The sequence below is a fragment of the Heterocephalus glaber genome, unplaced genomic scaffold (genome assembly GCF_053883595.1).
Source record: "Heterocephalus glaber isolate CG9 unplaced genomic scaffold, H.glaber_assembly_v1.0 deba00001002, whole genome shotgun sequence".
Lineage (NCBI taxonomy): Eukaryota > Metazoa > Chordata > Mammalia > Rodentia > Bathyergidae > Heterocephalus > Heterocephalus glaber.
This window is the reverse complement of record NW_028258178.1, coordinates 904,038-931,517: the sequence shown is the minus strand read 5'-3', so window position 1 is coordinate 931,517 and position 27,480 is coordinate 904,038. Positions and strand designations below refer to the sequence as shown.

General features: G+C 49.2%; 1 protein-coding gene and 1 pseudogene across 5 annotated transcripts in view; both read right to left on the bottom strand.

Moving 5' to 3' along the window:
* The window catches only part of Akt2 (AKT serine/threonine kinase 2), a 55,644-nt gene extending 38,922 nt beyond the window's left edge, over positions 1-16,722 (bottom strand). Inside the window, exon 1 of one of the 4 annotated variants that reach the window (XM_087209242.1) lies at positions 16,566-16,722. The gene's annotated coding sequence lies outside the window, so the exon portion shown is untranslated. Of the gene's footprint in view, positions 1-10,624; positions 10,798-15,962; positions 16,077-16,565 lie in introns of those variants that run through there. The other 3 variants (XM_087209250.1, XM_087209243.1, XM_087209246.1) reach the window with 3 other exon arrangements.
* Positions 16,723-16,761: 39 nt separating this feature from the next.
* Positions 16,762-25,136, bottom strand: LOC147828594 (cytokine receptor common subunit gamma pseudogene; annotated as a pseudogene). The gene is made up of 2 exons (XR_015450527.1): positions 25,124-25,136; positions 16,762-24,614 (listed from the first exon to the last, which is right to left on the bottom strand). The product of XR_015450527.1 is annotated as a cytokine receptor common subunit gamma pseudogene (transcript).
* Positions 25,137-27,480: the final 2,344 nt, after the last annotated feature.

The window sequence follows — 27,480 nt, the reverse complement described above, 5'->3', positions numbered from 1 at the left end:
ATTGAGCTAAATCCCTGGCCCTTTAGTTTTGTTTTGTTTTTTTTGTACCAGGGATCGAACTCGAGACCTTGCCCTTGTGAGGCAGGTGGTGGAACCACTGAGCGAAATCCCCGGCCTCCCTTTAGTTTTTTTGAAACAGAGTCTTGCTGTGTAGACCAGGCTGATCTTGAACTCATTGCAATCCTCCTGCCTGAGCCTTCCAAGTGTTGGAATTACAGGCATGTACCACCACATCCAGCTTATGGTGTATATTTGTTTTTTTGTTTTTTGGGTTTTTTTTGGTACCAAGGATCAAACTCGGGACCTTGCGCTTGCTTGCGAGGCAGGCGGCAGAACCACTGAGCTAAATCCCCAGCCCATGGTGAGGTACTTTTAAATAGCTGCTAAGGACCTGATTATCACTGACTAACCTATCCTTATGTCTCAAACAATCTATAGTACATTACTTTAAATTTTACTTGTGACATTTTAATTTCCATTTGTCTGGCCCATGGTATTTCTCATCGGTTTCCAAACTGACTCCCCCTCCCCCTAGAGCTGCGTCTCACAGCCTGGGTTCAAATCCCCAAGAGGTGATCTCCATGATGCTGCAGGGCCTGAAGTGGCAGCTCAAGAGCAGAGGGGAACAGGGCCGGGGATTTAGCCCAGTGGTTTCCCCGCCTGCTGCGCAAGTGCAAGGACCCAAGTTCGATCCCCGGTACCAAAAAAAAAAAAAAAAAAAAAAAGAGCAGAGGGGAACAGAGGAACCCTCAGATGACCATCTGCCCTCACTGGGCAGCCTAGGGAAGGAGCTAAGTGCATTCATCTGTATGACAAGAGTCACTGTGGTTCCTGCCACTTACAGTGTTGAGAGACTCAGCTGGAGCTTAGTGCTTGGTCCACACCCTCTTCCAGGTCAGGCTCTGTGACCACAAAATCAGACCCTCCCTCCTCCTCTAAATAAATGATCTTGTGCCGCATCACCCAGGACAAAAACCAAAGTCCTGAGAGGAGCCTATGAATCCCACCATCTATCTTCCCTTCGCTTCCCCAAAGGCACTCCGGCCCAGCGACCCTGCCTGTGCTGCTCCCACAGGGAGAGCAAGACCGGCTCTGTTCATGTGGCACTTTCTTTGAAAAAGCTTCCTTATCTCCCACCATACCCCGTTACCCCTTATTCTTCTCCATAAGACTTATCACCTCGGACATCATTGTATACTTCACTTGTTTATCGCTTATCTCAGCCCTGGGATGTCAGCATGGTGAAGGCAGAGACTCCTGCCTATTTTGAGCACTGCTAGACCCCCAAACCTCACAGAAGTGGGCATATCGTGGGCACTTAATAAAAATCTTGAGCCAGGGATTTAGCTCAGTGGTTCTGCCACCTGCCTCTGCCTCAAAAGCGCAAGGTCAAAATGAAAATCTTAGAAAGCGGGACGTGGTGGTGCACACCTGTAATCCCAGTACTTTGGGAGACTGAGACGAGATAGTCACAAGTTCACATGCAGCCTGGGCAACTTAGCAAGACTCTTGGGCTGGGGATTTAGCTCAGTGGTTCCGCTGCCTGCCTCGCAAGCGCAAGGTCCTGAATTTGATCCCTGGTACCAAAAAATAATAATAATAATGATAATAACTTAGCAAGACCCTATCTCAAACTTTTAAAAATGAAAAGAAAAAAATTTTTTTTCAGTTGGTTTTTGTAGGTCCGGGTCTCCCTATGTAGTTCAGACTGGCCTTGAACTCATTATGAAGCCCAGGCTGGTCTTGAACTCAGCAATCCCCCTGCCTCAGCCTCCCAAGTACTAGGATTACAGTCATGTGCCACCATGTCTGGTTTTTAAAAGACTGGGGATGTAGCTCAATGCTAAGCCCCTAGGTTCAATCCCCACTACCACCAAAAAAAAAAAAAAAAAATCTGTGAAATGAACGTGTGTGCAGTGAAAGCCTAGGCTCAGCAACAGCTCAAAATAAGTTCAATTCCTGTTCCTGCCTCTCACTGAGTCCTCACTCGCCTCCTCTCACTGACCTGGTTTCAATGCCAGACAGCACAGATGGGCTCAGGGAGGCAGCAGGAAGCAGACCTGCACTTTCTGGAGGTGGCACCAGGGGGCTGGGGCTCCTTCCTGGTACTGTTGAGCCTTGCTGAAGCAGCGGCAGAGAGCCTACAAGAGCCCGTCACCTCCTTTCTGACCTGGCCCTGCCACAGCTCCCCCAGGACAGTCTGCTCAGGAGGTAAATTCAAAGGCAGAAACCTGGCATTGACAAGTAGCATGCACTTATGGGAACTTGAGAGGAATTTGAAAGTAGAGGAAAGCCAACTCCCTCACTGGCCACTGGCCACTGACCGTCCTATAAACTGGTCCATGTTTTGTGTGGCCAATTTGGCAAAATTGATGAAACAGAAAATACACACGTGCCAGGGATTTAGCTCAGTAGTTTCCGCCGCCTGCTTTGCAAAGCTCAAGGACCCGAGTTCGATCCCTGGTACCAAAATGAAAATACACACATGCTTGGAGGAAATTTTCCTACAGAGAGCTGGGCCAGAGGACGGTTCTAAGGCAGGATCTCAACCTCGGCATTAGTGACGTCTGGGGCCTCGTCATTCCTGCTGTGTGGGGCTCTCCTCTGCCCCACAGGACGTTAAGCAGCATCTCTAGTCCCTATTCACTAAGCCAGTAACACAGTCTCCCCAAGTGTGGCCATCAAAAATGTCTTCAGACATTACCAATGTCACCTGAGACAGCAAACCCCCCCCCCCAGCGGACTATAATTGTTCTACAGGTACCACTACTAGAATAGGGAAAGTCTGAAAACAACCTAAATGCTCACAACAGGAGTCTGGTGCTACCAGTGATGGTTCATATGATGAACTACTAAGACAGCAAACAGCTGGGCAGCACTGCCGTGTGCCAAGCCCATTTAGTGCTTCACACCTACAAACCTGACCTGCACAGGAACACCATGAGGTAGGCATTCTCATCTCTTCAAAAATTGAGGCAAACAAGTGAAATGACTTGCCCCTACCCCCCGACCAGAAAGTACAGAGCAGGGATACAACCCTAAGTGGCCGGGCTTCACCATTGCACGGAGCCACACAGCCTTTAGAATTACAGAAACTGGATTCAGGTCCCTGCACCCCGATTTTCAGTGTCCTCAAGCCTCAGTGTCCTCTTCTGTACAATAGGGACAATGGCAATGCTTCCACCAGAAGCTCAGGAGGGGAGGTACCACAGCACCCAGCCTGAGAGGCTCCAGCCTCGGAGGCCATCCTGAGCACCTGGTGACAGAGGCCCACTGCCCAGCAGAACTTGCAGTGTGACCGCTTTGCTGAAACACAAACACACATACCACATCAACCGCATAGCTTCTACCATGTGCTCATTTTTTCACACACTGACATTACTGATTTGCTACTCAGCCCAAGCCTTGTGCATAAAATTCATCTACAGCATCCTTTTAGAAAAGTTAGTTATGGGATCAATAATGGACCTTATAGGGCACAGCGTCCTAGACTTCAGGGCACAAGGAGGTAGGCATTTAAATATCACATGCACAGAAGAACCAATCAGGGTGAAATATGCTAACAGAGGCCGAATCCCGAGTGCAGGAAGGCACTCAGGATGCAAGGTGCAAGGTGGCCTCAGGAGCCAAACACCAGACTTTCCACCTCAGCCCTGCTACTCGCTGTGGGACCCTGGGCGAGTCAACGGCCCTCTCCTCACCTCAGTTTCCTCATCCACACAGAGATTATAAGGGCACAGACCCCCAAGGCTGCTGGGGGACTGGACAGGTTAATCCACATCAGGTCCTTCCTGCAGAGCCTGACACAGCGGCAGCCTGGCTCTTAGCAGAGATCAGCACTTCCTCAGGAGAGTGGACACATGGGAACTTCACTTCCCACGCTGCACACTTCTCAACATGTGCATTTTTACCTATTCTGCCTCCTTGCTGAGAAGGTGGTGCTAACGAGGCTTCTTTCTCTTCATCACCACACCCCCCTCCACCTACCCCATCTGTTTCCTTGGAGCAGGTGGAACGGGGGCAGGATGAGGGTGTGGGCAGGCTGCAAAAGAAACTGGGACAAGAATAAGCATCAGAACAACTTTCTCTGTCTTCTCTGCTGCCCCCGGCACACACCTTCCCCCAAGTTGCCACCCAGGGCCTTACAGCACCTACAGAAATCATGTCAAACACACAAAGCATGTGGGGCACAGCCAGCAGGATCCTCCAAGCACAGCTCTGACCCTACTCAGGGCCTCAGGTACCCACAGAACACACCCAAGGCCGTTTGGGAGGCTGCCAGGGCCCTCCTGCCTCATCGTTCTTCTCATCCTTCTCACTCTGCAGCCTCATCAGTCAGGTGGCCCCAATATACACAATTCCCCCTTCTCCTGGTCCTTCCGAGGCTCTTTGCTCTCTTGCTTCAGGGCCTTTGCACATGCTATCACCCATCTGTATTTGCCCAATCTTCCTGACTGCCCTTCTCCCATACCAAGGGCAGACCCTTGTTGCTCAGCCTTCCCTGCCCCATTTGCTCATTCCACAAATATGTTACCGACTTTGTGTCAGCACTGCCCAAGCTGCCAAGGATGCAGCACTGACCAAATCAGAAACCCTGTTGTACAGGGTTGGGGAGACAAGTGGCAAAATAAATAAGCAACTTACACAGTATATCCAAGGTTGACAAATGTTAGGGAGAAAGCTGCATATGGAAGATTAGGTACATGCAAGGGGGGAAGGGGTTCCGATTTCATACAGGGTGGTCTCCAAAGTGCTCACCAAGGTGGTGACAACTGAACCAGCCTGGAAACAGACGAGATTCACAGGGAGACCTGGGGAAAGCGTTCCGGGCAGGCCAAGGGAGCAGAGCCTACGTGTATGCAAGGCTGCACCAGGAGAGGGGGAAGCCGGGAGTCAGTGAGCAAGGGTATGGCTCCCTCTGGGTGAGATGGGGAAGCATGGGGAGGGGTGGCTCAGGCAGGCAGGGGAGGACTCAAATCAACCATCTGCCCCAGGACCGTAGCACAGGTCCTCAATGAAGCACAGGCCACTTTACAGCCTTCTTATCCAGTTGTCATCAATGGAATAAGCCCGGTGCCCTGGCCTGACACCTACCACATACCTCAGTTGGGGACCACAGACCCACATGTAACAGATGAAGAAACAAAGGACAGTGAGGACTCTGAGCACCCACAGGGGACTGGACTCCCACCATGGCACCCCTGAGCCTTTCTGTTCCCTTTGCCTTTGCTCCCCAGGGACAGAGCCACAGCCCTTCTGACCTCACCTCCTCCCTCTGATCCTGGCCAGCGCTGTTACCATCCCGAGCCCTGCAGAGCTGAGCTGCCCCACCTCACATGCACACGCAACATGCACACAGCAGGACCCCTCCTGTGCACAGGCTGCTCTACATCATCACCATCTGCCTCCCTGAGGGGCCTCTGAGCTCTGAGACAGAGCCTGCTGGCCTGAGTCCCCACCTCATCCCAGGACACTGCAGGGCAAACACAAGGGCCTTAATCAAGGATCGAATGCAGTGTGATCAAAAAGTAGGACGGATGTTTAAAGGATCTTTATTACAGTAAAAGACACTGCCATTAGTCCCCCTAAGATTAATCCTCCTTACTTTGAACACACTTATCCCATCATTCTTGTCACTTTCTAAAGCAATTCTAGAAGTCCTCTTTCCTAAGTGTCTTTAGGTACATTGTTGTGGCTGCTTGGATGTCTCGAACCAATTCAAAACATTCACCTTCCATGGTCCCTTTGACTTAGGGGACGACCCAAAAGTCTCATAGTGCCAGACTGAGTGAATATGATAGATTAGGACATACCACTTTGACAGAAAGTGGCAGAAATGTTTTGAATCAATTCAGCACATGGAGGCAGCCAAGACAGCACAACTCAAGACAGTGATGAAAAAGGATTTCCAGAACTGCTTCAGAAAGTGGCAAGAATGCCAGGCGTGGTGGCACACACCTGCAATCGCAGGACTCAGGAGGCTGAGGCAGGAGGATCACTGCAGATTCAAGGCCAGCCTGGATTAAACAGTGGGTTCAAAGCCAGCCTGAACTACCGAGTGAGACCCTGTCTGAGAAAAAGGGTAAGGGGCAAGAATGATGGGAAAACTGTCTTCAAAGTGAAGGGGAGTATGGGGGGGCTTTAATGGCAATGTGTCTTTTACTATAATAAAAATCTTTATGTTTTAAAATTTAAACATTCACCATATTTCTCAATCACACCATGTACTCAGCAAGCGCTCAGGAAGTGCCAGCATCAAACTAAAGCGACAGCACCCAACATTCCTGAGAAGCAGGCGATACTTATAGACCAGAAGACCGGGCCCAAAGAAAGCCACACCAAGAGTGCGAGTGCGTGGAGGGTAGGCTATGCCTTGGCGGGTGGACATGTGTCACTGAGCATCACAACAGCAGCAAGAACAGTTGAGGAACAGCAATTTTACTTTTACTTAATTTTAATTCACTAAAACACAAATAGCCAAGTGTGGCCAGTAGTGCCAGAGTGAAGGTCCAGCTCTATAGACCCCTCACTGCTCCTTAAGTTTCCTAAGGCAAGAAGCAGTGGGTGTGATTCTCTTCAACCCCAGAGGGCAAAGGACTCTGGCCTGGCCACAAGAAGCTCCCTAGCTAAGCCCCTCTCTCCTGCACCCCAACCATGCTCGCACCACCAGAACTGAGCCAGAATTCACATCCAGTTCACCCCTCAAGTCAAGTCCAGTCCTGACTCCACCACTTCAAGGATGCACAGGGCACTCCTCCGAACTCCAGCTTCCTCAGCTGTAAAACAGGATTGAAGATCAAGGGACAAAGCATATGCTTGTGCTACCTCAAAAGATAATTTTTTGGACAACCCCTCAGTGTCATAGGGACCCGCTGATATGCTTTGTGCTCAGCTGGGGATAAGCCCAGTGCCTGGGGAAGGGCAGCAATTACACAAAGGCCAACTCTGAAGTCAAGGGCCATCCTGAGCCACCTTCAAGACCAGAGAAGTGGCTTATGTTAATATGGTCACTAGGTGCTTAGGAAAGAATCATCCAGGCAACTCCCAACAGGTTATTAACTTTCTGAAAATATCATCTAAATGAAACACAGCAAAAAAAGGTCTGCAGATGCTTTGCCTTGAGCCTCCGGACCTGTTTGAAAATCTGGGCCCTATGGGACTCAGACTCCAAAGCAAAGTGGGATCTGCTCCTTGCCCTCGCCCATCTCCCAGGCTACTACCTGCATAGAGCCAGCTCCAGGCCGCAGTGTCTCTCTACCCACCTTGCTATCCCTTCTCCTGCTAAAGCCCTGGCTCCCCATCACAGCTTGGGTCCTGGCCCTGCCACCCTCCTCTCTCCCACTCCCCCCTCCAGCCAAACTGGCTAGCTCCTTCGGCACCACAGCCGCCCATGTGCCCACCCTTCAGGCCTTGGGCAGGGGCCTGCACACTCCCTCCTCCAGAGCCTTCCTCACAGCCTGCTCAGGCTATCTTTCCTCAGCTGCCCTCCTTGCTAGGCCCAGTGCTGTTCTCTGGCATCCAGAACTACACATTCAATAAATACTTGGTGACTGAGTGGAATACATAAAGGACCAAAAACAACCCAGGGCTGGCTCCTGTGGCTATTTAGGAATCAGACCCCAAGGCAAGAGAGGAAGAGCCTTGGCCTCTGGGGAAAGGATGCTCAAGGCCAAGGCTGCTTGGCTATTATAGGTAGAGAGAAGCAGCCACAGCCTATCTGCAGATCAGGCCTCAAATGGAGGCATTTCCAGGATGACTGGGGCCTACTGTGTGCCAGCTCTGTCTAGAAGAGAAAGCCCCACAGGGAGTGTAGCATAGGGAGAATTCACTACAACACTCACGATGACCCCAGTAACAGCAGCCACAGTGTCTATCAGAAAAGTAAGACCAATCTTTCGCTGCCTGTGTGTGTGTGGTACTAGATACTGAACCAGAGCCTCACACATGGTAGGCAACTGCTCTATCACTGAGCTATACCCCCAGTCCTTTTTATTTTACTTTGAAATAGGGTCTCATTAAGTTGCCCAGTCTGATCTAGAACTTGCAATCCTCCTGCCTCAGCCTCTCCAGTAGCTAGAACTATAGACATGCGCCACCACATTCAGCATATGAATTTTGGAAGAGCTATCTTACAAAGGCAGCTTGATGGGCTGGGGATTTAGCTCAGTGGTTTCGCCTCCTGCTATGCAAGCGCAAGGACCAGAGTTTGATCCCTGGTACCAAAAAAAAAAAAAAAAAAAAAAAGTGCAAAGCCCTGAGTTCGATCCCCAGTACCAAAAAAAAAAAAAAACCACCTTTATTACAAAAGCAGTTTGACAGGGAAGGAAAAAAAAAAACTGAGATGTGCTTTGTACATGTACCAATTCCCCATAATGAATGTAATCATTATGTATGGCAAACATGTACTAATAAAAAGAAAATATTTGGGCCGGGGATTTAGCTCAGTGGTTCCGGCGCCTGCGTGCAAGCGCAAGGTCCTGAGTTCAATCCCCAGTACCAATAAATAAATAAATAAATAAATAAATAAATAAATAAAATATTTAGTCAGGTGTGGTGGTACAAGCCTGTAATCCCAGCAATCAGGAGGCTGAGGCAGGAGGATCACCATGCATTTGAGGTCAGCCTGGGCTTCATAGGGGGAGTTCAAGGCCAGCCTAGACTATATGGCATGACCCTGTCTCAAAAAATAAAAATAAAAATAAAAACAACAAAAAAGATTAATATCACCAGTCAGAAGACATGTAGACAACATGTACTTCCTGATATGATGTAATGAGAAAGATATTTCACCTATTTTTTCTTTAAAAAAAAACCAACCCTAGTAGGATATGCGGAAAAAACAGCAGACAAAACCAACTTGAGGGGTATTCCACAAAATAACAATTCAATAATATTCCAAACTCAGTGTCAAGAAATAAAGGAAACTGCTGGCCGGGGATTTAGCTCAGTGGTTCCTCCACCTGCCTCACAAGCCAAAGGTCCCGAGTTCAATCCCTGGTACAAAAAAAAAAAGAAATAAAGAGGTTTTTCTAGAGGTTTCCCTCCATGGCACTGGTTCCATATGGAGCATCCCAGGCCCCGTTAAAGACTCCCTTGGTGGTCCTGTAAAAAAAGAAATAAAGGAAACTGCCCCCAATCAGAGAGTCAAGTTAGACATGACAACCCAGTGCAATGGGGGATCCTAGATTAGATACTAAAACATACAAAGAATATTAATGAAAATAATCAGTGAAATCCAAATGAAGTCTTAATTCTAATTTTTTTTAAAAGGCAAGGGCTGGGGATTTAGCTCAGTGGTGCCGTGCCTGCCTGGCAAGTGCAAGGTCCTGAGTTCGATCCCCAGTACCACCAAAAAAAAAAAAAGAAAAAAAAAAATCCCGATGCAGCTGGGTTCAAGTTTCATGTCGGTCACTAATACTCTGACTTGAGGCAAATGTCATAGCCTCCCTGGGCCTCTGTTTTTTCGCTTATAAAATGAGGAGACTGCCCAGGCTCCCAGGCTCGAGGAGGACTAATGAGAGCAGATGCGTTCAGCTTTGGAGCAGTGCCCAGCAGAGAGGCTGCTTGGCTCACTGACCTCAAGAACAACACCGGCACGCCTATGATCCCAGCACTCTGGGGGGCTAAGGCAGGAGAACCCCAAATTGAAGCCCAGCCTAGACAACTTGGTGACTTACCAAAACCCTGTCTCAAAATTAAAAAGTAATCCAGGCGTGGTGGCACAAACCTGTGATCTCAGGATTCAGGAGGCTGAGGCAGGAGAATCACAAGCTTGAGGCCAGCCTGGGCTACACAGTGAGTTCAAAACCAGCCTGAACTACACAGCATGACCCTGGGTGTGGTGGCGCACGCCTGTGATCCCAGCATTTGGGAGGCTGAGGCAGGACTGCTGTGAGTTCAAGGCCAGCCTGAGCTACATAGTGAGTTAGGCCTGAACTGTTCAAAAAAACCAAGAGTAAACAAAAAAAGTAACAAAAATATTAAAAAATAAAAAAGGGCTGGAATGCAACTCAATGTAAAGGCTCTGGGTTCAATCTTCAGTACAAAAAAAAAGAAAAAAAAGACAGATGATAACAGTGGCATGCTATGTGCCTTTCTGTGCCTGTTCCCCATTTACAACACAGGGTGACAACACTGCCCACACTCCAGGCTGCATGCAGGTTTACAGTGCTAACACACACGGAGCACCTGAAACAGCTCAGCGCACAGCCCACCCAGCCAGGCACCGCAGCTAACCGGCCCCCTCTCCCAAGGCTCCAGCCTCAAACCCACTCTGCCAACTGACTGGAACAGGCTGGCATTCCCACAACACTCACTGCTCTGCTCTCAGGGGCCCAGCAAGCGCACCCTGACCACCTCCAGCAGCAGCAGTGGCAGCTCTAATGAATTGAGCACCTTCTCAGGATGAGGTCCTTCTGACACAGTCCCACCCGGTGGAACATTCTCATTTTCAGACTCCCCACTATCAGCCACCCCCCAGGCAATCCAATGGGGGAGGGGAGTCAATCCCCACCAGAGGATGAGGAGCCTGAAAGCAGGCTGGATGGAACAAGGAGCGGCAGCTGTCTGTTCAGAAGGGCCCACAAGGTGGCAAACCGAGTAAAGTTTGCATTTCTGGCCTCACCCTTAGGAACATCTGTGGAAGAGCTTCCTCAGCAGGGCGGCTGGACTGGAAGAACTTCCTTCAAGGACCTCTGACATGCAGTCTCCCCTTAGCTGGGCCTGGCTTGCTGTTCCTACTCAGTGTGCCCAGGGCAACCAGGCCCTGCTGTGGATGCCAAGTTGGCAGTGGGTCCTGCCCCAAGGGGACCAGACCGAGAACCCACCCTTCATCCCTCCCAAGCTCCCTCCCTCCCTCCTGGTCCTGCTCCCAGGCGTCTCCCCCAGCTGGGCCTCTCACTGCTTGGCTGGCTATCCAGAAGAGCCTGCCACGGAACCACCCCACCACACAGCCCAGAGGCCTGGTGGCTGAGGGCCTTCTGCTAAGAGCTCTGGGAAGCTGAAGAGAGGCCCAGAGAGGGGTGTCTCTGGGTCCTCCAGAGGTCTGAGATCTAATGCAGAAGACAGTCCCCACTGCCACATCCCAGGGGCTTTTGGAGACTCCAGGAGGTTTGCCCTGCTCTGAGGGGGCTCTGCTCCTTCCAGTATGGTACCCCAGTAGAAACCTTAAAAAAAAAAAACAAAAAAAAAACTTCCAGGACTCCTGCTTACTGTGCTAAGCCTTAGGGACAAAACTCATAGGTGTGGGCCGGGGATTTAGCTCAATGGTTTCGCCGCCTGCTGCACAAGTGCAAGGACCCAAGTTCGATCCCCGGTACAAAAAAAAAAGTCACCCTCACCTAGCACTACCATGAACCTTTGTGTACTGAGAAGACCCTGGTGCCCTACTACTCAGATTCATTACCTGGCTTCCACACTTCCAATTAGGGGAGTCCATGCAGGTTCAAGGGTCTCGCCACCATCAAGTGGGAATCACACCCAATCCTCCTGGGTCCGCAGGTCACCCAGGTCCTGTCACCGCTCCTTCATGGCACTCCAGGCCCTACCCATCTCATCTCCTTGGAGAGACCCTCCTTGATTATTCAGCTACCTTTTTTTCTCCTGGCCCGTCACCCTCCCTTCATAAATCCACAACCTGATAAGTGCCACAGAGCTGCTAGCCAGGCACCTGTCTTTGCTGGAGGTTAAGCCCACAAACTGGCCTTTCTAAACCTAAAGCTACGCCAAGCATACTGCAGGCCCACAAGCTGAGTGGAGAGCAGACTGCGGCAAAGAAGGTCTCTATCAGCGTGACTGGGGCTCCACACTGCTATCTGCCACCAGCTCAGCCAGCTCCACTGGGAAGGGATGGGCAGCAAAGTCAGCCCACAGAGCCCCCCACCACCTCCCTAAAGATAACAGCCATGGGCTCTGGGGAACAGAGTGTGAAAAGCACAGAAAAGCGGGGAGACCACTGGGCCTCTGCCAGCCATAAGGCAATGATTCTGCTTAAGGGGGAAGTGGGAGGCATGTGAAACTCCGTCCCCAGGCAGAAGCCTGAGAACTCAAGGCCACAGTGACTTTCTGACACCCAAAATCTGCCCAGGCTGCTCCTGCTGGAACTCCAAATGCCTCCTCTAGCAATCAACAAGGCTCTAAGGGACCAGGCTCTACCTCCCTCACCTGGCTCCCCTCACTTGCTCTGCCCAGCCACACAGGTCCCTGTACAGCCAGTCCCTGCACCTACCACCTCCAGCCTCCCTTCAGACCTTTGCACTGTGGGTCCACCAGCCAAAAGGCTGCTCCTTTCTCATCCTGCCCCCTCAGGATCACTTCAGGGGCCTTCTCTGCCATGGCATCTAAAGAAGCTCCCTGTCAACCCCTCACACCTGCTCTGCATTCACTGCCTAGTATCATTCAGAACCACTCCTTGCTTACCAGCATTTGCCTTTTTTTGAGTTGTTCTCCCCTCACCCCCATGAAGACAGGGACTTTGACAAGTGCACCCACATTCCCAGCACTTGATTCAATTAATGCATGTACATAGGAGGTGCTCAATGAATTGTGGCAGATGAATGAAATTCTTTTGCAGCTCCATAGTGCCTTCAGGATGAAACCCATACCTCCCACCTGGACCCAGCAGCCCCTACCCTCTGCTCACTTCCACCCTCTGCATCACCGAAGGGGCTCTGGAGGAGATTCAACAAAAGTACAAAGAGGAAAGGCAAGCACAGAACCTAACATCTAGAGAGGCTCCATAATGTCTACCTCGCCAGGCATGGTGACTCACATGTGTGATCCTGGCACTTGGGGAGGCTGAGGCAAGAGGATCGCCACAAATTCAAGGCCAGCCTAGACTCCGTAGTGAATGCAAAGCCAGCCTGGACTGCGTATCAACACCCTGTCTCAAAAAAAAAAAAAAAAACCAACAAAACAAAATAGGACTGGGGATTTGGCTCAGTGGCACCACACCTGCCTCACAAGCGCAAGGTCCTGAGTTCGATCCCCAGTACCACAAAAAATAAATACATAAATAAATAATGATGTCTACCTTGGAGGGGCCCAAAGAGCTACATGGGAGAGGGAGGGAGCCGAGAGCTACATTTGTCTGCTTTTACTTGATTGCACACCCCTTCTCCCATTTCCGCATCTGGAAAATGGAGGCACCATATATCAGCCTCACCTTCCTGACATCCTCTGACAAGATTCTGTAAAAGAAAGTCCTACCGGAAACAAGAATCACGATTGTAGGATATGCTGAGGGTGCACCCTGTCCACCCATCTCAAGCAGAGAAGAGGAAGTTGTTACTTCGGGCTTACAGTTCTGCCAGCAGTGTTCAGTGCTTTCCAAAGCAGCGCACTTAGCCTTCCCAACAACCTAGCAGGTGGGAATTATCATCACTCCCATGACTCGCTGATAAAAGGCAGTCGGGAGGGTTGAGGAGCCTGCTCAAGACCAGCAAGTAGCAGGGCTACTTAACCAGCATAGCCAGCAAGTACCAGGGCTGGATTTGAACTCCGTGCTGGAAATGGCTCTAGTGCATTAGAAACCAGGACATCAAATGTCTGGGTCCTAGCTGGGGCTTGGATCCCAGGACATCTGAGAGAACACAGGGTGGAGGATGATAAGCAAGGATGCCTTGATCCTGCAACATAACTGTAACTTCCACGGAGACTGCCATAGTGCCAGGTACCACTGGAGGAACTTGTGGATTAACTCACTGAATCTCCAGAACAGCCTGAAGTGGGTGCCATTCTCAGCCACAGTGCAGAGGTGAACACTGGGTCCTAAGGTCACACAGCCACAAGGTGAAAATGCCAGAACTCACGCTTGTGCCCATGTTTAAACGCAAGTTCCCAGTAGCCATGTCATCCCGTGTGTAGCTCTCTTGCTGTCTCATTCTTCTCCCAGCACACACATGACCAGGGCTAAAAGAAGTCCTAGCTCAATTCTGAGGAGACACCAAGTTTCCCCAGAAATGCTGGACAGGTAGGCAAAGCACTCACAGCAGCCCCAGGCTCAAGGATGAAGGGAAGGAGTCAAGGGGACAGAAACCCATTCCAGCCTGGGTCCTGGTGAGCCAAGAGTATATGTGGTATCAGGGCCTAATGGACCTAGATTCAAAGCCAGCCTGGCCTCTGAGGGTCTGCTAAGACCCAGGGGAAGTCAATTCCTCCTCCAAGCCTTAATATCTGACTGCAAAAAGACAAATACCAAAAAGATCCCCAAAACCAGGGCCGGACAGAGCATCCATTCAGAAACAAAAGCCACCTCCCCAGTCACCTGTTAACAAGGGGGCCACTCTGAGGCCAAAGTGGGCAAAGAGTTCACATCCTAGCTCTACCACTTCCAAACTTGGAGGAAATAATTTCACTTCACAGTGTCTTGGTTTCCTCATCTGTGAAAAGGGTATCATTCTCCTACCTCACTCATAGGACTCTATGAAGTAGGGAAAACCACAGGTGTGTTTTGAGGCTAAATGAAGTCAAATGTGCAAACAAACGTCCTGTCACATATCCAGCATGGGGTAAACGCTCAAGAAACACTGGCTATTTACTAACTCTGCAAATGATGCCTCTCTCTGCTTCAGTTTCCTCTTCTAAAAGGGAGATTATGACTATAGTGCCTGCCACTCTAGAATGTGTTCAGGAGGCTAACCTATGTGAAGCATCTTGAATGGTATGTGGCACAGAGAATGTACTCACTTAATGTCAGTCATCAGTTTCATGGCCATTGCTGCTGTTAACTCCATCAGGCAAACCCTCTAAATGGAGAGGACTGAAGGAATAAACCCCTAGTGGAGGAAAACCTTGGAGGCCCACTGCCTCAATGACTCAGGGGACCTTTCCCTCCAGGAACCATGACCCATGGAAGCCAGTCAGCTTGAAAACCACTCCCGCAGGCCAGGGATCACCATCTGCCCCCTGACCACATCACTGGCTCAGTCAGCTGGATCAATCAGGGACTTCAGGCAGCCCTCCTGAAAATCCAGACCCAGGGCAAGCCAAGGTTACAAGCTGGCCTAGGGAGCAGGGGCACCGACCACACACTTGGAGAGTTGGCCCCTTTGAGCACTTGCCAAATGACCACAATGAGAAACCAGATCTGCCAGGAATCTGACTGTTTCAAACTCTTCAAAACAGCCTTCCTCCGGGGCTGGGCCAGGCCTAGCCAGGGGCACCCTCCTCAAAGGCCCCTTGGCCTATACAGAGGGGAACAGCTGTGAAAACAGCTCTAGGCCTCACCTCCAGGCCAACTGTTATCACTCTGCTGGTAGGGAGCAGTAAACATGGCTGGCAGCTGTAACTAGGAGACACAAACAGCCTCTGGCCCTGATGAGCCTCGCGCTGTGGTCTGTGCGGGTGCCTGGACCCTTCATACCCACTGCCCACCAAGATCAGGGAAGGGCCTGAACTCTTGCTGCTTCTCTGGGAAGAGTGGACAAGGCTGAACAACAGTCCAATCAGAAGCCCTAATCACTCCAGGGCAAGCCTTTGTTGAGCCCCAAGAAATCTCCAAATGAGAAATGGGGTCTCAGAATCCTGATGAGTAAGATGCCCCTTGGCCCTGAGACAAGCTGCCCTTCCAAACATTCTTCCCTCCTAAGTCTTAGGCTGCAGGGCCAGGGCCACAGCTCCTCGGATGGAAGCCCAGTACTCCCCTCCCTCACAAGAGCCTAAGGCTCAGAAAATTTAAGTGACTCCCAAGACCTATCTTCTCCAACCCCGGAAGAAAAGAACTTGGCAAAGGATGTCCCACACACCTTAAATTAAATAATCTGAGAGGATTCTGGAGTCTCGAGCGGACGACTCGAGGGTTCAAAGCACACCAGTAAACATCAGTTCTCCCCAAAGTTATTAAAGTTCAATAAAGGGAGAGTTTCGCATAAACGCCCACTCTTACACATTAAATACAGGAAGCTGGAGCCCCTCCTCACTGCTCGGAGTCACAACCTTCCCGAAGTACGCCCCTAAATACCCACCTGAGCTTCTCTTGCCCCCTGAGCCCTGTCCCTCAAGAGATCATAAACATCACTGCCCTCCTTCCCTGACAGGGCGCTCCTCTACGTTTTCAGGATGGCTCCCCCCGTGTCTCGATGGTATAGCCCAGTCGGCCCCATCCCCGCCACATTTGGCACAGGCCCCTCTCCAGACGCCCCCAACCCTCTAAATACTAAATAACCCCTCTCTCAAAGCCCCAATATGGCACAGTCCTCTCCCCCTGAAACAGTGAGCCCCTCGATGGTTTAGTACTTGGACCCCAGGCACGATCTCCCCCACACCCATCCGGCGCTGGCCCCAGCCCCCTCAGGGGTTCGGTCCTCGCACGCCCGGGAAGCTCCCCACGCCACTCCAGAAGTACAGCCAGCCCGGGCCCCGGCCCCGGCCCCGGCCCCCCGGCCCCCCCGAATCTAGTGCCCCCGCCCCCGCGCGGCCACCCCCACTCAGTTCCGGAAGGGGGGGCTCAAGGACCGCGGTCCCCACCCGGCGGGCACCGGTGGTACGGCCCGGCGCGGCACCGCGGGGGGCCCGGGCGCGACCATCGCGGGGGGGGGGCTCCTAGGGACACGCGCTGGTGCACTCACCTGTCACCGTCTGCCGCTCAGACTCTCCGGCGGGGCTCTACCCCCGCCCATCGCCACGCTGCGCTTCTCCCGCTCCTTGTGTTTCCTGGCGGCGGCGGCGACGCCTTCTCGGAGCCAGGCCCAACGGCTCGCGCGGCGCGGCCCCCCCCGCCCCCTCCCCCCAGCCCCCGCTTACCGCCCCCTCCCACCCTCTGGCCGGAAATACCGCCTTCTCCCGCCACAAACAGGAAGTGACGCACAAAGAGCGAAGGAGCGGCTCGGAGGGCTCCAGAGCGCAAACACAAGAAAGGGAGGCGGTGGGCCTTCATGGCACCTGCGTACTAAATTAGGCAATTTGGGCCTGTGTAGGTAAAGGGCCTAATTTAGGAGCGAAATGAAAAAAAAAAAAAAAGGAGGTAAAGTTGCGCAGGCGCAGTATGACTCCGACGCCGCCTTTCCCTGGAGGCCAGCCACAGTGATTATTTCCCGGCAACCCCTAGTCCTTATTTACATACGCTTTGATCGTGAGGTCTGTATGCGATGTTGCGAGACTCTTAAAGGGCCCAGGAGCACGATTTGGAGAGGTTTGTATTTCACCGTGTCTGTAAGGGTTGAGCTCAGACTCTGAAGCCATACAACCCGATTTGAATTTCCTTGACTCCAAAATGTGTAACTTTTTAAAGGAGCAATTTGGGCCCACAAAAACCTTAAAATCACCCCACAAAGCTGGGCAGGGTGCCACACACCAGTAATGGCAGCCCTCTGGGAGACTGAGGCAGGAGAAGCAAGAGTTTGAGCCTATCCTGGGCAATTTAGTGACTTAGGGAGACGCTGTCTCAAAAAAAGAAGAATAAGATACAGCTTGGGCTAAAGGCCCTGGGTTCAATCCTCAGTACCAAAGGGCAGTGGGATAGAGTTTTACAGACCCTGGCCAGCCTATCAGCTAGTGAAGACAGCTGTGAAACATCTGGCTCCCACACCCTTTTTTCACATAGGTTGGGAGATGGATTATTACCTTCTAAACTTGGGTTTCAGTATGGCACAAAGTTTGGAAAATAGGCGTTGATGAATGAGGATAATGCCGGGCTGGGAGTTGAATCCTGGGTCTACCTTCATCTGGAAGAGGGATTCAAGCACATCCAGCTCAGGGCCAGGCCTTCGTTTCCCCAAAGGTAAGCCAGTCCTGGAACTAGCCATTAATTGATTTTCAACCAAGAATTCCCTTCTTTGTTCCAACTTTAGGGTCTTGCTCCATCAGTCAGTGTTGATAACTGACCAATGTCCTTTCACACACCTAACCGTTGAGTCTGTCACTGTCTGGTGACAAGTTTGTCTCTCCTGTGGACAGAGGGCCCCGGGAGAGAAGAAACCAGGACTGTCTCAATCATCACTGTGTACGCAGCACTAGGCTACAAAGGTCGCTCACAGAATGGACTCTTGTTTTAAGAATTAGCCATTCTGCCAGACAAGGTGCCCATCTGTAATCCCAGCACTACAGCAGCTGAGGCCAGAAGATTGCTGTGAAGCCAGCCTGAGCTACATAAGGAGTTCAAGGCCAGCCTGAACTAACTACATAGGGAGAGGTCCTCTCAAAAAAAAAAAAAAAAAACCCACAGGAAAACAAAAAAATTAGTCATTCTAGCTGAGTGTAGTGGCACACGCCTGTAATCATAGTACTCTGGGAGACTGAGGCAGGAGGGTCAAAATTTCAAGCCTTGCATAAGCAATTTAGTAATTTAGTTGAGAATCTATCTCTAAAAAAATTACAAAGGGCTGGGGATGTAGCTAGTGCAAAGGGGTTCAGTCGCCAGTTGGGGGGAAAAAGCAGAATTAACCCTTCGGAGATAGAAGAAATAAAAGATAGGTAGAAAGGAAATCATAACTAAAAATTGTATTTTGTAAGAAGACTGCAACTTCCAGGACTTAGCCGAAGTCCCCCAAGACAGCCCCATGCCAATTTTCCTTGGCTAAATTTACACCTCTTGCCTACCAGGCCCATCACTAGAAGGCCATAAATTGGCCCAATTAAGAAAGTTTTAAAAACAAATTGAGCAAATCCAGAAAAATGTACAAATCGCCTTTAAAAAGAGACATGTCCACTAACAGGCTGGTACCCTTATTGGGTGGGCATTTCTCCCCTAGCTTTTCACCCCAAGAAGAGTATAAATGGCTGGGGATTTAGCTCACTGGTTCCAGTCCCTGCCTCACAAGCGCAAGGTCCGGAGTTCCATCCCTGGTACCAAAAAAAAAAAAAAGTATAAAAAAGTATAAATGTACTCAGTTCCAGCTGTATGCATCTCATCCCCCTGAGCACCCCCACTCCCCTCTTTTTTTTTTTTTGGTACCAGGTATCAAACTCAAGACCCTGTGCTTGCAAGGCAAGCGTGGTGCTGCTGACCTAAATCCCCAGCCCACCCACTCCCCTCTTGAGTATGTGCTGTACTCTGTCTGTCTAATAAACTACCCCATCTCCTCAAATGTCCTGAAAATTCTTTCACTGTGACAGGAGTCAGTGAGCCAGCCACAGCGGGGTGGATTAACTTTGGGAATCGCACAGACCCAGCCCTGTGACACTTGTACTCTACACGCTACTGCTGCCTGTCCTTTCACTCGTTAGAGCCATTGAGTTACAGCCCATCCTGCTGCCTTTAGGTCCTCCCTAGGCTAACTGGGACCCCTGTTCCTCCTAGAGCACACCATGGATGAGCAAGCAGTCGGCCTGGCTATACACTAACTGCTTGGGGGCGCTGCTCATCAAGCCTAATGGCTTCCAAAAATGAAACAAAAGTATCAGATGCTATTTACCTTTATGTTTTGTTTTGGACTTTGGAGACAAGGTCTCAATATGCAATTCAAGCTGGCCTTGAACTCAATATGTACCCCAGCCTGGCCTGTGATCCTCCTGCCTCAGCCTCCTGGGTGCTGGGATTATAAACCTGTGCCACCATGCCTAGATTATTTACCCTTTTGTATGGTGCATTCTTGTATTTGTTTTCTTTTGAAAATTTTTTTAATTTTTTGGACTCTCGTATTCAATAGTCTTTCTTTGTCAATGCTGAAGCCCTCCTGAGCTGATTTTCTGACATGCTAACGGGTCCTGCCGTGCTGTTAGGAAAAGCTCTGGTTTCGGGGTGCCACCACTCACTGGCTTTGGAGATGGGTAGAGTCTAATCATGTTTTTCCTGTCTTTTTGTCAAAATGACTTCACTTCCCTCAGCATGCCTTTTCCTCATTGCAAAACAGTGTTAATAAAATTTATGTAGTAATTAACCAGGCACAGTGACACACAGCCTTGTAGCCCCAGCATGCTGAGGGACTGAGGCAGGAGGATTTGAAGTTCAGGCCAATCCTGGGCAATTCAGTGACTTACTGAGACCTTGTCTAAAAATAAGTGAATCAGGGCCAGGGATTTTGCTCAGTGGTTTCACCGCCTGCTGTGCAAGTGCAGGGACCTGAGTTCAATCCCCGGTACCAAAAACAAAGTGAATCAAAAATAACAATAAAAAAGTCGGGTGTGGTGATGCACACCTGATATCCCAGCCCTCCGGAGGCTGAGGCAGGAGGATGAGTTCGAGGCTGGCCTGGGCTACATAGTTCATGGTCAGCCTGAACTACATAGTGAGACCCTGTCTCAAGTAAACAAAAGAGCTGGTGATGTGATTCAGTGGGAAGGCCCAGGATTTAATCCCCAGTGACACAGGCACACACACAATTTATGTGGCAGTTGTTACAGGCAAGATCTGTGCTTAACACACTCCTACCAACATATCCTATTGCTGTCTGTAAATAAATTGAAGGTCAACTACAACAGCTGGACAATGGGGAGGGGCAAGATTTGAACCTAGGCAATTGGGTACAACAACCTGTGCTTTTAATGCACATCATGCTGGAAAATGGAAAGTATTGGCCTTACTTCTGATCCTCATGTTGCTTTGGCAAACCACTTAATTATTGTTGGGGGTCCGCAGTTTCTCAATTTCAACATCAAGAGTAATGGAGCAGAAAATTTTCTAAAATCAAAAATCATTCTCTTTCCTCTAATGTACTTTGTGAACTCCTGCTCACATGTACTTTTCTGGGGAGCTGGAGCAGTAACTTCTCTGAAATCTGCCCAAAGACCTCTTGATTTAGAACAAAAAGATGAAGCCTAGCATAGTAGTATATGCTTGCAATTCCAGCACTCTGAGGGGCTGAGACGGAAGGATTGCAAGTTCGAGCCCCACCTGGATAATTTAGTGACTTAGACCCTGGCTCAAAATAAAAAGGGGCTAGGGGTGGGGATTTAGCTCAGTGGTTCTGCCGCCTGCCTCGCAAGCGTAAGGTCCCGAGTTCAATCCCCAGTACCAAAAAAAATAATAATAAAAAAATAAAAAGGGGCTGGGCATGTGGCTCAGTGTGAAGGGCCTGTACCCAATACAGTGGGGGGGGAGGGAAAGGCAAAGGAACCTTTCCTAGGGAATGAAGAGGACATCTCCTCAAAGCCTCTTCAGAGGCTTTCCACAGAGAACAGAAATCAGGCCCCAGATTCCAAGTCAAACCTTCGCACAAAGGTCGGTTTCTCAGTAGTGCCTGGAAGCCTCATGGACCAGCCACAGGAATCTCCGAGCAGCCTCCTGCAGCAATGCTTCCACTCCATCCCTATAAGGCCTGGGTTCTAACTTTTGGTGGCAGTGGCCACTGGGGGAGAAACTTCTCTTCCACATGAGCAGTCTAGAGACACAGGCCTGGGCATGGTGGCACTACAATCCCAGTGCTTCTGGGAGGCTGTGGCAGGAGGACTGCAAGTGCAAGTCCCACCTGGGCAACTCAGTGACTCAGCGAGATGTCTAAAAAAATGTTTAAAAGGGTTGGGGATGTAGCTCAGTCCAAAGACCCTGGGTTCAACGCCCACTATCACAAAAAAAAAAAAAAAGAGAGAGAAAGAGACACAAGCAAGAGGAATGAAGATTCCCCCCTTTCTCATCCTCTCACAGAACAGTTCCAGGGTAGCAAGTCCATAGCATTGATCAAATTCTCAAAGAAGTCTGAAACGATTAAGAAAAAGGTTTTGGCTGGGCATGGTGGCACATGCCTGTAATCCCAGCACTCAGGAGGCTGAGGCAGGAGGATCACCACAAGTTCAAGGCCACCCTGGACTACATAGTAAAACCCTGTCTCAAAAACAAACAAAAAAAGAAAGATAAAGAAAGAGTTTTGTTTTTATTTAAAATATTTAAAAGGGCCCATACTATAACGAAATGTTGAAATAGGGCCTTGGGGGCCCAGGATTCAGCTCAGTGGCACTGCACCTGCCTCGAAAGCACAAGGACCCAAGTTCGATCCCCGATACCAAAAAAAAAAACGAAATAGGGCCAGGGATTTAGCTCAGTGGTGCCACGCTTGCCTCAAAAGCACAAGGTCCTGAATTCGATCCCTGGTACCAGAAAAAAAAATTCAAAATTAAAAAAAAAAAAGAATTGTTGAAATAGTATGATAGTATCTTCAATTCCCCAGCCAGAAGTCACTAAGCCTTCCCTAGATGCTACTGTGCTAGCAAGGTCCCTTTACAGCAATGTTCTGTGTTTGGCAGAAATAAGATAGGCCTTAGGGATTCTGTGAGTGTCAAACCCAATTTCCTTCATATAAAATACATTTCTCTTTCAAAAATTTTAATAGAAGACACCATGCACATTTGATTTCTAAATCCACCAGAGACTCCCAAAGTGCTAAAGTGGTTGTGTTAAGCTAGTGTACTTCTGTGTAGATCTTAAAATGGTGTTTTTTCTGGGCCAGGGATTTGGCTCAGTGGCACTGTGCCTGCCTCACAAGTGCAAGGTCCTGAGTTGGATCCCTGGTACTCCCCCAAAAAAGTTTTTTCTACTTTTTTTTGTTTGTGGTTTTTTGATTTTTTGTTTTGAGACAGGGTCTTATTACGTAGTTCATTCTGGCCTCGTTTGAGGCCCCTGACTGGCCTCAAACTCGCAGCAGTCTTCCTGCTTCAGCCTCTTGAGTGCTGGAATTACAGGTGAACACTACCATACCCAACTTTTTTTATTTTTAAATTTTTTTCTTGAGTGCTGGGATTATAGGCTTGCACCATCCCCTGGCTCTGCTCTTGATAAGACTGAGCAGTTTCCCAAATTCTCTATTCCCTCGTGTAAAAAAATACTTCAAGGCCGGGGATTTAGCTCAGTGGTTCCGGCACCTGCCTCAAAAGCGCAAGGTCCCAAGTTCGATCCCCGGCACGAAAAAAGAAAAAAAAATACTTCAAGTCTACGGCCATACCACCCTGAACGCACCTGATCGCATCTATATATATATATATAAATCAAAATATTTGCTTATTTGTTTCATTTTATACTACTAGTTTCTCTTCATTCATTGAAAAGAACATCTTGTGCTATTATCAGTTTCTTGTTTGTAAGAGTCTTTTTGTCTATGACTTGTACTCTGAGTAACGTTTTGGACATTCTTTTAAGATTATGGTACACTGTGTATTAACTATTGTTATTCTGTTTTGTTGTGAAATTGTTTTGTTTTTTCATAGAAGTAGAAGAGCACTTTTTATATTCTCTTTATTAATATCTGCAGTACTTGGATTACATTAAAAAGACTGAGCGCCTGCCTTGCCCAGCAACACAGCTGGCTTCCTGTCCTGCGTGGCGTCAGGCATTCTGTGGCCTCCAGGGCCCAGTGTAGCTCCCCCTGCCCAGCTTTCTAAATTATCTCCAGCCCCACATTCCAAACATGCTGACCTCTGCCTACCTTGGCCTGTGTACCCTTCTGGCTGGGCCCCTCATCCTCACCCCATCCCATCTTCGAATAATGGGCTCTTTCTCTTCCTCTTCCTCCTCCTCCTCTTCTTCTTTTTTAGAGACAAAGTCTTACTATGCAGTTCAGGCTGGCCTTGAACTCACTATCTAGCCCAGGCTGGACCTCAAACTCACGGCAATCCTCCTGCCTCAGCCTCCTGAGTGCTGGGATCACAGGCATGTACCACCATGCCCAGCCAAGACTTTGCTTTGGACACCACTGTCTTCTCAGCCTGCAGAACTATGCCTGGGTGCCTGGCACATAGTTGGGACTCGGGGATCAAAAAATATTTGCAAGCCAGGGATGATGGTTGCAGACTCTCAGCCAGTCCCTTAGACACACCACTTCAGGCTGAAAAGTTCCCATGGTATTCAGTGACCAGATCCTCTAGGTTCTTGAGGGTGGGAATTCGAGGCATCCAGCCAGCAATACACAAAGAAGAGGCTAATAATTCCATGGAGCCAACAGGGATAAGCATGGCTGTGGTTAGATTCTCCTTTGAAGTATTGCTTCCCCAGTGGACTGGGTAGCTCCATTCACTCCAATGGGGAGCACTTTCGAAGAGTGGGTTAAAGTGGCTCTGAACCTAGAATGTGTACAGTTTCTGCCCATCCACACTTGAAGGGAGAAGCTCTGTTTGTGATCCACTTGTTGTTCAGTCCAGGTGCTATCCCAGTCAGTCCGATACTGCACCAAAGACTGCAAACACCAGTTCAAGGAGTATCTGTTGCTCCAGCTCAGTTCTAGCTGGGATTCACTCAGTTTGTGAAGTGTTAGATTCTCCGGAGCCCAAGGGACCACCAGGTTCTGCAGTTTTAGCTTCTGTTCCATCTGCCTCCTGGGTTCTCCAGGGTCTAGCAGATGAACAACAAATGTTTCATAGAGACAGATCTCAATTTCTTGCAGCCAACAGCCAAAAATGATCTCTTTTGAGAACAGATAGTGACCACACTTGAGGACTTTATAATTGTCAGAGTTCTTGTACCCACATTGAAGAGTCAGGTTGGTAGGCTGGGGCTCAGAGCTGCTATTCCAAGTGCAGTTCATGTACTTGCCATTGAATACAAAGCACTGAACCTCTGGGAGGGGCAGGGTGGAAATGCTGAGAGACCCGGGGGTCTCAAGAGGTCAAAAAGGAATCAGCTGTGGTGTCATGGCGCTTGTTCTTTGTTCCCTGGGTGTAGTCTCTTTTTCTTTCTCTCTGGCTCTCTCCCTCTCCCTCCCTCTCTCCCTCTCCCCACCCCCTTCCCCCTTCCCCCTTTCCCTCTCCCTCTTTCTCTCTGACAAGGTTTCACTACATTGCTCAGGCTGGGCTCAAACTTGTGATCCCCCTGTCTCAGCCTCCCAGAGTACCAAGATTCCAGTAATGTGCCACCACACCCAGCAAAACTATTCCCTTCTTATGAGGGAGGCCGTGGCACCACTGAGCTAAATCCCCAGCAACTATTCCCTTCTTGATGTTGTAAAAAAACCCAGCTGGTATAAATATCTCAATATTTCTTTATGGAAGAGTATGTTTAAAGTATTTTACTATCTCTAAGCCACATAATTTTAACTTAGCATAAAACAGGGCTGTATTTCAAATCGACCCACACTAGAAAGTCCAGTGCTGTGGCTGAGGGTGGGCTTGGCCAGAGACATTTTTGGGAATGGATGGCATTCTGACTGTGACTGTTGGCCACAGACGCCCCTCTCTGGACCTGTTTACTTCTGCCATGTCAGTGAGCTGCCCCCAAAAGGAGAGGCCCAGGAGAGGGGCCTGGGGCTCCTCCTGCAGCCAGTCCTACCTGGTTCCTCCATGTTACACCTTGAAGCCCAAAACCTGACTCCCAATTCCCTGACAGAAGCCCAGTATCCTATAACCCTAAGTGTTATTAACTCCCTCTCATCCAACCTTCCAATCTGGGCCAATGCTCATTCCATCTCCTGTGGCTAATTTTGGATTTGGTGCCCCATGTAACTGCCCCTTCATTCAGTATCCCCTACTTGAGAACTGCCCCTTTGCCCTGTCCATGTTTCTCATATCCCCCAGTGTGGCGCTTCCTTTTTATAGGATTCTCTCTCTGTCCCTCTTTCCCTCCCTCGTACCACCTATCCTTTAATTGTTCCTGGAATCAATGAGAAATAAAGTTTCTGTTGATAATTTTTAAAAAGAGAGAGGGAGAGAGGGAAGAAAGGACCAGGGATGTAGCTCAGTGAGAAGGCCCTGGGTTCAATACCTGGGGCTGTAATTTGACAGCTACCCACTGGGTGATCTATTAACTATTCACACTATTGCCACAAGGTGGTGCTACATGAGCTGGCCATCCCTGCTGGAACCAGTCTTCCTAGAGCAGCAACTTGGGACACCTTAGTGCTGTTATTTTAACTTTCACTGTTTAAAAAGAAGTTCTTATATGACATCTAAACAGGAGATTTCAAGTTGGATTCTCAGCCAGAGGAAAAATAGCAATGATGAACATTATTGAGACAGTTGATGAAATTGCTACATGAATTGTGCATTAGAGAGCTGTTAAGAGTTTTTGTTTTGTTTCTCTGGCTCTGGGGACTGAACACAGGGCCTTCGACCTGAGCTGTATCCCCAGCCCTTCTTATTTTTAAATTTGAGGTAAGGTTTTACTAAGTCAATAATTGTCTAGGCTGGCCTCAAACTTGCAATCCTCCTGCCTCAGCCTCCCAGAGTGTTGGGACTTCAACTGTGTGCCCTCACCACCTGGCATCTATGTTAGATTTCTTGTTTTACTTTATTTGTTGTTGTTTGAGACAGGTCTTGCTATATAACCCAGCCTGCCCTAACTCACAAATATCCTCCTGCTTCAGCCTCCATACCCAGCTGTTTTTGTTTTGTTTTGAAAGGCTGGGGTTCAACCACCAAGCCGGGTGTTTGTTTGCTAGGCAAGTGCTCTACCACTCAGCCACATCCCTAGCCAAATTTCTTTTATTTTGAGGCAGGCTCTTGCTAAAGTGCCCAGGCTGGCCTCAAGCTCATGATCCTCTGCCTCAGCCTCCAGAGTGTTACAGCAAGTGCTATCACACCTGGCTGTGTAATTCAGAGGTGGTCTGAAACTCACCATGTAGCCCAGGCTGGTGTCAAACTCATGGTGATCCTCCTGCCTCAGCCTCCTGGGTGCTGGGATTACAGGTGTGCACTACCACACTCAGCTAATCAAAATTTTAAAAAGGAAATAATGTGGCTGCTGATTATGATATGATTGAATCAACTCATCAGTATCACTGGAGAAATCAGAATGCTCCTCAAACACACCAGTTATTCCGAGTATTCACTTTTAAATGCACACATGTTATAAACTCAGATTTATAAAAGGCAGGTACAGTCCCTTGAGCCCTGCAGTTTTACTCTCGGTACTTACCTTACGGATATGTTCACACATGAACAAAATAGTACGTGCACAAGAGGCACTGTTTATAATAGAAAAACACTGGGAAACCTACCCCGTAGTGTCCAGAGTAGGAGAATGGCTTAAATACATCATGGTGCGTCCATGTGAGGGAACACTATGAAGTTATTTTAAAAGGAAGCTCCTCCCGGGCATGGTGGGGCACACCTGTAATCCCAACACGAGGGAGGCTGAGGCAGGAGGATCGTAGCAAGTTTGAGGCAAGCCTGGGCTACATAGTGAGTTTGAGGCCAGCCTGAACTGCGTATCAAGACCCTGTCTCAACTAAATAAACAAACAAACAAATAAATAAATAAATAATAAAAGGAAGCTCTTGACTGGAGAATAGCCCAGCGGTAGAACATGTGCTTAGCATGTGCAAGGCTCTGGGTTTGATCACTAGCACCAAGGCAAAAACAAAAAAAGGGAAGTACTTTCCAATAAGAACACTGAGGGATGTTTAACATTATCAGGCACATAAATGCAAATCAAAACCACAATAATAGCTGGGTGCTATGGCACATGCCTGTAATCCCAGCAGTCTGGGAGGCTGTGGCAGGAGGATTACAAATGCAAGCCCAGTCTGGGCAATTTAGCAAGACCCTACTTCAAAATAAATAGGGCTCGGGGGGCCGGGGATCTAGCTCAGTGGTTTCGCCACCTGTTGCACAAGCACAAGAACCCAAGGACCCGAGTTCGATCCCCGGTACCAAAAATAAAAATAAATAGGGCTGGGGATGTAGCTT